The 11094-nt window shown below is 36.4% G+C and overlaps 1 long non-coding RNA gene across 1 annotated transcript in view; it reads left to right on the top strand.

Annotated features, from left to right (window-relative positions):
- LOC110038882 overlaps nt 1-9914 on the top strand; it is an 18417-nt gene extending 8503 nt beyond the window's left edge. The window contains exons 2-5 of the long non-coding RNA XR_002295464.1: nt 6785-7106; nt 7360-7587; nt 9159-9313; nt 9505-9914. This is a non-coding gene — a long non-coding RNA (uncharacterized LOC110038882). The remainder of the gene's footprint in view (nt 1-6784; nt 7107-7359; nt 7588-9158; nt 9314-9504) is intronic.
- Nucleotides 9915-11094: the final 1180 nt, after the last annotated feature.

The following is an 11094-nucleotide window of genomic DNA, read 5'->3' as shown; positions in this document are numbered from 1 at the left end:
TATATAAATATATATATATATATATAATTTTGAAAAGGAAATCAGTATTTGACAGATGCCCAAATACTGATTTTTCATGCGCTAGGCCCCATGATGAGAGCTTGCGCCATGTGCCTAAATATTTGAAAACTCATCGCCACTGGGGATTGAACCCGTGACTTGAGGGGACTTACAGTGAACCCCGCCAACTAACAGGCCACGACGTGTAGCACATATAAGTATATATACATACATATATATATACATACATATATATATATACATACACATACATATATATATATACATACATATATATGTGTATGTATATATATATATATACATACACATACATATATATATACATACATATATATATATATATATATTTATGTGTATATATATATATACATACACATATATATGTATCTATATATATATATTTATGTGTATGTATATATATTTATGTGTATGTAGACATACATATATAGATACATACATACATACATACATACATACATACATACATACATACATACATACATACATACATACATACATACATACATACATACATACATACATACATACATACATACATACATACATACATACACATACATACATACATACATGCATGCATATGTAAGTTGATGAACAACTTAGATTAGTTTCCAAAAAGGACTTGCACGTGGATGGACACTGTGGTTCTATCCCCATGCTTCAAAAAAAAAAAAATCCTTTCACTTTTGATTGCTAGAATTTGAAACGCCGGCCGGCGGCCCGACGGTTGCGAGAAGGCTTAACGCAAGAATAGGAGAGGAATTAGAGAAATTCGATTGTATATATGTATGTATATATATATTTAAATTATTTTCTTATGCCAAGATTTATTATTACCTTTTTAATGTTGAAATTGTTCTCTTTTTTATTTATTTAGAAGGTGGAGGTCAATGACACTAGATGGAAGACCAAATGATATGAGAATTTGTTAGGTATGACTCATATACCATAAATGGGACAGATGCTGGAGCGGAGCGAAACCCACGAGTGAAGTGGAGCGGAAGGATCTATCCAATCGGGGGAGTTTCATTATGTGGGTTGGGGGTGCGGGGGCAACACTCCGCTGTTTGGTATAGAGGTAATTTAAGTAATTACATATTGTACTATAAGGTTATATTTATGTTCTGGTTGTAACTCTAGGTGAGATTCCGAGACTCTGAATTTTGTATTATGTACTCTTTTCTGAACATTGAAAAAAAATCGTTGCTCTGCTCCTGAGGATGTATGCATCTTTGTCGAACCTCGTAAATCTCTATGTGTTCTTCTGGATTTGTGTCGATTCCTAATTTCTCAAAAAGTTGCATCAGAGCGAGGTTTTAGGGCAGGGAAGAAAAATTTCGTCGGCCCAGGGAGAATAAGCGAAGAGGTTTCAGATCGGACTTGGGTGATTTTGCGAAGGGGCTTCAACGCCGGCAGTTTGGATCGAAGAGAGTTCGGCCAGGCTATTCCTGCGAATAGAAAACCAGTTCAGTTTGGCAGAGGAGTTCGCGAGTTCGAGCGGGAAGGAGTTCCCGTTAGAGTTAGGTGAATTTGGTGCAGACAAGGTGTTCGACGCGGACAGGAGCGACAGCCGGGGAGTGTGCGACATTGTCGTGATCGGCAGGGGAGTGCGCGACTCCAACGGGCAGGCGAATTCGCGTGAGGGTTCACGGCAGGAAGTTTCGCGAGATTGCTTTTTCCGCGACAAGAAAATTTGGGCAGACAACCAGAGGAGTTCGATTCTTCTAGCGGGCGCAACAGTTTACGAGCCTTCGCGGCTTTTGGCGAGGTGGAGTTCATGAACAGGAGTTCACGTGCAGTTATCACGAACAGATGCGAAAGACAGAGGTAGATTCCTAGGCGGTGGGAGCGACAGAGGAGCATAATTGGAAGGGCGGACGCGAGAAAAGGAAATTCACGCGGAAAGGAAAGCCTGCAGAAAAGGAAAGTTAGCGCAGAGATTTTCTGAAGATATTCCATGACTCAGGAAAGGCAAGGAAATGGAATCTGTTGCTGCACTCGGGAAAGGAAAATTTTCTTTCTGGAAGGAAAGCGGAGGCGGAGTTTTTCTGGAAGAGAAGCGGAAACGAAGCTTTTTCTGAGAAGGAAAACAGAGCTTTTCTGGAAGTAAAAATGAGCTTTTCTGGAAAGCGGAGACGAAACTTTTCTTGGAAGTTTAAGAAAAATGATTTCTGGGAAAGTTTAATTAAGGAAAATTTAATTAAGAGAAAACTCTTTTTATGGAAAACTTAATAAAGGGAATTTTAATCAAAGGATTATTTTAAAAGATTTGTTGTCTAACCCACATTGGTGCATAAGGAACTCAATGATGTAGTTTCTCCTAAGGAGTTGGATATTCGCCAAGGTAGAGATTTTTTAGACATATGTATTTCTCTTAAGGGGTTGGATATTCGCCAAGGTGGAAGGTGGAGATTTGTTGGGTATTGGGTATATGTATTTCTCCTGAGGGGCTGAATATTCGCTAAGGTGGAGATTTGTTAGGTATGACTCATATACCATAAATAGGACAGATTTTGGAGCGGAGAGTGGAATGGAGCGGAAGGATCTGTCCAATCGAGGGAGTTTTATTATGTGGGTTGGGGGTGCGGGGGCAGCACCCTGTGGTTTGGTACATAGGTAATTTAAGTAATTACATATTGTACTACAGGGTTATATATATATTATGTTTGTAGCCCTAGGTAACTCTCTGAGTCCCTGATATTCTGAAATCTTGTATTTTGTACTCTTTTCTGAATATTGAAAAGAAAGTCGCCGCTCCGCTTCCGAGCTTGCCGCTCCGCTTCCGAGGATGTAGGCATCTTTGTCGAACCTCGTAAATCTCTGTGTGTTCTTCTGGATTTGTGTCGATTCCTATTTTTCTTCGCCCTAGAATTAATGCATATTTTAATTTTTTTAATTATTATTTTAATGGATTACATTAATTTTAAGCCATAAATGCTAGTGATTTTTGAGTATAAATAGGCAAATAAGATGAGGATGGTGGTGGAGTCCCCGACTCTGCCTAACAGGTGATCCGAGATTTCCCAGTAAAAGAAAGTCTTTTCCAACCAGCGCAGTAGATGATCAACCAGATCATCTTTCGTGTTGAAGTGTAAAAGAAAATCGTCCCTATCTTGCGTAGCAGACGATCAACGAGATCCTCTTTCATGTTGCGGTGCAAAAAAAAATTGTTCCCGTTCTAGATAGCAGTTGAGCAACGAGATCCTCTTTTATGTTGCGGTGCAAAAGAAAGTCATCCCCATTTTACATAGCAGACGATCATTGATATCCTTTTTCTTGTTGTGATACAGAAGAAATTTGTCCTCGTCCTGTGTAACAATCAACCAAAAAAATCATCTTTTTTGTTGTTTTGAAGGAGAAAGTTATCTTCATCCCTCTCTAGTAGATGAGTTGGATAATCTTGCTTGTTGCTACGCATTCTGGTGGAGATGGAGAAATGTTTGAGTTTTCCTACCACACTTTGAGAGGGAGATTTTCATGCTTCTGTGATGACAATATCTGGGGACTTGCTAAAGATTAGCATAAATGCTCAAATTTCGGGGAGGTGATGCCGTCTCTACTGAAAGAGGTGTTGATTTTTAATGGCTCTTTCATAGTTTGTTGTGACATTTGCACATGATGATGATGTGTCTTTATATATGTTCTGCTTGAATCAATAAAAAATTTGATATTGCTTCTGAGCTATGATTTTGTCTTTCCTTCTGCGATGTTTTTGCCCTACTTCTGGGGTGTTGTTATCCAACTTATGGGTTGCATATTCGTGCTCGTCTCTTCTAAGGTTTATGCCTCAAACATGTGAAAGTTTGCAATCAAAGTTATCATGTGCATTTTATATAAAAAGAATTGCTTACCTTTTAATGCTCGTTCTTTCTGACATTTGTGCCCTCTTAGGCTTATATATTCTGAGGCTTGTGTCTTCTAATAGCTTGAAATGTGTTGATTCCTTTTGAGACTCGCAACCTTCTGAGGTTTTGATGTATCTTTGTTTTCTAAGGCTTGTATTCTCTGAAGTTTTTGATGTAATTGTGTCTTCTGAGGCTTGCAGTCTTCTGAGATCTTTGAGTGAAGACCCCGTCAACCACTTGCTCACATAGAGTATTTCTAGTGAGGACCTAGTCCACTACCAACTTCCCATCGAGATTTGTCTTTTGGGCTCAACTTCCATGGGTTTCGGATCCGGCCATCGAGTCTTGTCTCTTTGGCTCGACTTCTAAGAGCATGGTAACTTTCGATCGACATTGCCTCTTGAGCTTGTCTTATAGGAGTAACTTAGCTTCCCATCAAGTTTTGCTTTCTAGGCTCGACTTCCAAGGGCACCGTTTCTTCCCATCTGTTTTGCCCTTGGGCTCACCTCTCAAGAGCACTATAGCTTCCCATCGAGTCTTGTTTTTTGGGCTCAACTTCCAGGGGTACTAGTAGAGACCTTATCGGCCACTATGAATGTTCAACTTTCCCCGGGTTGTTAATCGAAACACGTCTATTTGACAACTTTAGCTTGTGTTGGAGCAGAGTTGAATAGAGAATTCATTAAGGATGTAATACCCGTCCTGGGTTGTATATCCGAAGATGCTCGACCACATTAACCTGTGTCGAATAAAGTCATATGAAATATACCGATGATGGTTAACATATCCTAGGTTTTTTATCGAAGTTTCTACTTGACGATCATAACTTTTTATTGAAGAGGTCGTCAGAAATCCACCAAGGATTTTTTACTTATCTGAGACTATTAGTTGAAGCTTCTGGTTGAAGACTGTAGCTTGTGATAGAAGAGGTCGAATCGAGTCCCCCTTAGATCGATTAAGCCCATAATGAGGTGTCAGAGATGCTCCGTGTTTTTTGAGACTGGGGCGCAAGTCGCAATAGACCGTATGTTTTCTTGAAAATATGGTTGCAATCACTCAAGAAAAATGTATAATAACTCATTAGTTGTTGTTTTGAATCTATTGACCCCAACAAGTATGTTTTCCGCATGAACTTCTACAACAACCCATGTATTGAGCTTTGAAGAGATCAATTTCTTAATCTAGTTGGCGAGACACTCTACTATAGTGAGGGGCACTGGGAAGCGTTATTTGCAATGAGGATTGCGCCCATTTTAGAGTGTTTTTCAAAGACTTATTGTCTGAACAAAATATGAGATGACTACTCTTCCACAGTCGTGTCCGAGATGTTAACGTGAACGATCATTCGAGACTGCATTGAATGTTGCCCCCCAACCTGAAAGAAGTTGTGAAAGAATGTGTTTGAATCGGAGGTGAGAAGACAACCCACTACAATCATGCTCGGGACGTTCACATGAACGACATTTTGAGATTTCAGTGAAGGTTGCTCCCCATGTTGAAGAATGCTCTAGAGATGATCTTCAATATGCAAAAAGGAGTTTTTCGCCAGTTGAATGATGTACATCATTGGGAAATGAAGTTGGGGCGAAGTGTCTCGAAGTTGAAGACAATATTAAATGATGTTTTATTTCTCACAGACGGTATCAAACTGATGCATACTAAAAAATTCGCGGCACTAGAGTAGTGTATTATTATATTAGCGTGGTACGAAGATTCAACACACACTTAGAAGAGAGAAAATAACTAATAGTGACATCAAAAAATTTTATGTGGAAAACTCAGGAAGGGAAAAAACCACGAGGCCTAGCCCTGCTGAAGAAATTCACTATAAATTGGATATTACATGTATAATCCCTCTTTATACATGTGGGAAATGGTTGAACACTTTTCAGAGTTACAACATCAATGCACGAATGAACTTGTTGTAAGAAGTGAGTGACAGCTGATGGTGATCGACGACAATCGCCAAATGATGGTCGACAGTAGTCGGTGGAGATTGACAGTGATCAGGGGTGGTCCGCGATGGTCAACGACGGTTGACGGTGTTTGACAGTGGCAAGAGCGGTGTTGGACTTCAACTCCTTCAAGCTTCAAGCTCTTTCTCAGACTTCAAGCTCTTTCTCAGACTTCAAGCTCCATTTTTTCTCATGAGAGGGGTGAGACTCTATTAATAGTGTTATGGGTGCAATTGTTACAAAAATATGAATTGTTTTGATTGGACGATCCGAAGAGTTTCCTTTGATCCAATGGTGTTTGATGGACATTTGAATGTCTTAATGATGTTGGAGTTGTGCGATCTTGGGCTCGTTAGATTCATCTTGTTGAGACGCTCGATTTGACTATGAACTCGTGACATTCAATATCCGTTTTAACATTCCAAATGTTTCTAGAAAACTTTCAAACATGATTTATTCTCTTAATCGGGGCTTGATTTGACTCAGATTTGACCAAATTTTGTATCATTTAGTCTATCTCGTCGAATCAGTCAGCTTGACTATATGTTTGTTGAAATCCACTTCTAGATGACTTTTTTTCAACATTTGAATGCTTACTGTTCAAAATATTGCCTCGAAATCCGTATCACGCCTCGAGATTTATGTCGAATGAGGAAAATTTATTAGTGGCATATCAATAGTTATATTCAAAATATTCAAGAGAAGTGTGTGAATTATAGTATTTAAAGTTGACTTTGTGAAAATATTATTATTAGATCATTATTATACTATTTAAGTCATATAAAAAAGCTCTAATATTTATTATGTTATTGTTCAGTCCTCAATATGAACCTGGTTAAATTGTTTAACTTTTGAATCTTTTTTCAGTTATTATTCTATTTAAGTCATACATGACGTATATTAATGACAATTTTTACTGTTTTTATATGATCTTTAATGCAGCTTCTGGAGTATAATGAATCTAAGACTGCTGCTGCTGATCCGGAGGGTGATTCCAATGAGCTGAATAGAGAAGACAAAGCCAGCTAGAAAAAAGAGCCCGATCTCAATGGTGCTTTGAAAAGGTGACCAGCCATGATTAGCAGCCATGAATCATGGCTGCAATTGAATATTAGAAGACAGGAAATGCTTTGAAAAGGTAAGCAGCCATTAAGACAAAGCCAGCTAGAAAGAAGAGCCCGATCTCAATGCTGCTTTGAAAAGGTGAGCAGCCATGAATCATGGTTGCAATTGAATATTAGAAGACAGGAAATGCTTTGAAAAGGTAAGCAGCCATTATTCTCGATGGTTTTTTTTCTTGCACATGTTTTATATTGAATCATATTCAAGTTAAATGGAAGACTATGCGTGTTCCAGTTGATATAACCGTTTTGTCATTTATGTATATTTATTTGATTTTGTACCTTCTGAACCGTCTTATGCCAAATGAAGATAAGCCTTGACTTCATTTTACACTGTTTTATTGTCACCGCAACTTTGTCTCCATAATGAATGCTTGGCCTTTCTAATGCTTGCAGAAAAACGAATTGAGATCTCTCTTACCCATAAGTCTTCTTCACAATGGCTTTTTCACTGGCTGTCATAAGAATGAGGACAGCACGCATAGCAGTTTTAGCTGGAGATGTCAGCGCAAGGTTCCTTCATATCTTCATAAGTTGGTTTTCACTCAAGAATTCATGGCAGCTTTACGAACAATAACAATGAAAGAGAACGAGATTAAAAAGGCTACTTCTCTGCTAGAAGTGGTGGAGAAATTTTATAGCCTGCTTTTTTTTTCCTGCTAATGGCACTAATGATAAAATTATTTGGGGCATCTACATACATTGAAAATCGAATGATAGCCCACAGAAGGTGTTTTTCTCTGTTTCAGTTTAATAACCCAATTTCTATGTATTTAGTTATCTAACACCTAAACTTTACCTTTATATTTATAGCTGAATATGTATCATGTCATATAAAAAATTCCATTTAAAAGTGAAATGCCATTTTTATGCATATATAAGGCGGACTATATGTAAAAATTAAACTTTTGGTGCTAGATATGTAAATAGATAGAAATTGAATGGTATAATTGATCAGCCTTTCTATGTAATACTAGTTACCGTTATACCAAACAAACCTTCAACAATTTAACACATAATCTTAAATGACATTTCTCTGTTTTTTTACATCGAAAAAAACACTGATTTCAGGCAGCAAGAGCAAATAAAATATTCTCATCATCACTGATTCATAGGAGGGTCAGTGGTTCTGATTTTTGCTTGTAAAACTATAGTTATAAATATATATGTATTTGTGTTTTATGTATCACCAAACTTATTTAAGATTATAAAAGTCAGATGTAGAATTATAATTTTGTATATGCAATTTTATAGTGCTTTTAATTATTTTCTTGGACTTCTAATGTTAAATATTTTCATTACATCATAGCAGGAGTTGTGCGAAATTTTTTAGTGCCCTTTTTTAAGTAAGTGCTTGCCAATTATTTTCTTTTCTTTAGGTAAGATGAGTCTCAAACTTGTAATTTGCTCCCATAACAGTGTTTAAGAGGGGGTCAATAGTATTTATTATAATTATCTCGATGAAAAATATTGAGATGATTACAAATCTAACACAACATGTTGTTAATAGTTCTCAATGTTCCTTTATGTAGTAGAGCAACTTGAACTCAATAATCTTAAATATTTAATTTGAAAGAATATTTATCAAACATGTGTCAAAATTTGCGTTCGATGATAAAAATTAATTGATGATAGGTCAAAGTGATAATTCACATGTATTTTATAACAATTTTTAAGATAAGTATAAGAATTAAACAGGCAACCAAACAGGCTTAGGTATTTAAAATATACAGTTTTTTATTTTATTTTACGTGTATATAACTAAATAGGAAAAATAATTTTCATGTATTTACTTTACAGACAACTAAATGGCCTACAAGCAACCGGCCTACAGTTATATAATACACTGCAATTATATTACGCTGCATTCTTTTTTTACTTGGCATTTGTTTTACAGACAATCAAACAGCCCCTTAAATTATATTATTCGTGCTTGTAAATAAATTGAACGGTAAGTTGTGCAAGCTTTTTCATTTAACAGTCTAGCAGTTACAAGTGTTTTATGTTTGTTTGATTAGTTAATCAAATGATCATGAAGAGCTCTAATTGAGTCGAGCCACAAGTAATCATTTGCACTCCTAACAAATATAGTCAAATTTCTAATCTTCCATTTTATGGCTTAATTTATTTTGATTTGGTTTCCAATTATGAACTATTTTATGCTCAAAACCTCGTCACTGTAAAAAATAAAACAGGTTCACTGCAGCGATGATTTGCATGAGATACCCATAGATATGATACGAGCGAAATGCAGACTTGACAAAATAAAAATAAATTTTGCTTAGTTTGGACCTCCCTGTAACTATGGATCATATTTTCTTTTGTGAATGCCCAAGGCTCCCTTGAGCAGGTACACTTCTCCAAAGCTTTCTTACCATCACTGTTTGATTTATATAATGGTATTTTTTATGTGATATGAAAGATTTAGGTGTTATAAATGTAAAAAGCAAAATTGAAGTGTTAGATATGTAAATTCATAAGAATTGAGTGGTATGTATGTAAATTCCCCTTCTGTGTGTTTTTTGCTTAATCACTGTGCAGGGTTTCCGTGACAGCTAAATTTTTGTTGGTAACATACAAAACAAACACAGGCAAATTGGGAATGCTGGTCTTGGTAGAAAACAGAAGGAAGTTGTTGATGCGAAGCATTCTTCTGCTTGAGTCCTGAATATCTCTATAATTGGAGAAAAGCTAAAATCCAAGATGGTAGATATTAAGATGCCAAAAAAGAGAGTTGACAAAAAATTGGTGCAAGATAAATGAGTATTATAGCAGGATGGGGAAGAAATCTTAATATAGGAGGGCAGCTTTTTTTTCCTTTTTCTTTTTTTAAATATTCGGATGACTTCATAAAAGCATGAGAATAAATGTTGAAGGTTTGCGGAAACTAATCCTTGGTTTTGCCATCGTTGGCTCAGAATAGATTAGTGAATTTTTCTTTATTATATGAACTAGGGGCTATATTCGATGGGGAAATTTTGCTGTTCAGTATGCTTGCTAATTTTTTTCCTTGTGCCCGCTTCTCTAATATTAAAATTTTTAAAGTGTCATTTAATGTGATAGACGGTTGAGTTGTAAGACTTCTCTGGCCTGGGATTGATTCATACGGGAATGTATGTCACATATGAGGAGCGATATTCTCAAATACCACTATTTTCATATATGTATGTATGTATGTATGTATGTATGTATGTATGTATGTATATAAAAGAGTTCAGGAAGTAAAAGCAGGACTCGATCTAGTAACTAATGCCAGTCCGCAAAAGAGACTTCCAAAATAAACATTCCAGCATGATCTGTGAAGTAGCGTCTCTCCCAACCGAGAAACATAGGTTTTGTTTTTTGTAACAACTTCCCCGAAAGAACGTGAGAGCAGCCAATAAGGAAATACCAGAACACCGAAATATAAGACCATCCATTCATGCATGGAGTAGAGAGGGGGAGGCAAAAAGTAAAAGAACCTAACCATAGAAAATCAAAAATAAATCAAGCCAATGTGAGAGATGTATAGCAAAAACCTTATAAGTGTAATAAACATTTAACAAGCACCAATATAGCAGCTCATAAAAGACAGATTTCTGATGCTATCGAGGTTGTCCACCCTATATTTCCATCTTTGATTTATTTTCTTTAACAGGGAGCTTAATTTTGTATAGTGTAGTCTCTTTTGATGGAGAGTAATTCCTAAAGATTCTAGAGTTTTTTTCAAGCCAAATGCAATACTATATAATGTGAATAGCAAGCCCGAAAAATTTCCTTGCCAGCTTAGAAGAAATATTATCAGCATATGATATAATTTGTTACAAAGTACCTCCCAAATGAAATAAATTCTTAAAAGGAATGCTGCTTGTGAGAGCAGAGGAAAATAGAAAGATTAAAAAAAAGAGTATGGGTTTATGCCCATATAGCATAGAACACAATCCTTAGGGTGTGTGTTGCAGACTGGTAAATTTCTCATGCAGATTAAAATCCATTGTGAGGCTATATAAATCCATTAATACGAAAAAAAATCCTCATTTTATTTTCTTCCGTCTCTCTTTCTTATTTTTTGTTTTTTTTGTCGTTCGTAAATCGTAAATGTGCATGAGCTTATGGCATCGCCTTAACAAGCCGACAGTTGCGGCGGAGACC

This window comes from Phalaenopsis equestris, unplaced genomic scaffold (genome assembly GCF_001263595.1).
Source record: "Phalaenopsis equestris unplaced genomic scaffold, ASM126359v1 Scaffold234231, whole genome shotgun sequence".
Lineage (NCBI taxonomy): Eukaryota > Viridiplantae > Streptophyta > Magnoliopsida > Asparagales > Orchidaceae > Phalaenopsis > Phalaenopsis equestris.
The sequence above is the reverse complement of the archived record's forward strand: the minus strand, read 5'-3'. Positions and strand labels throughout refer to the sequence as shown.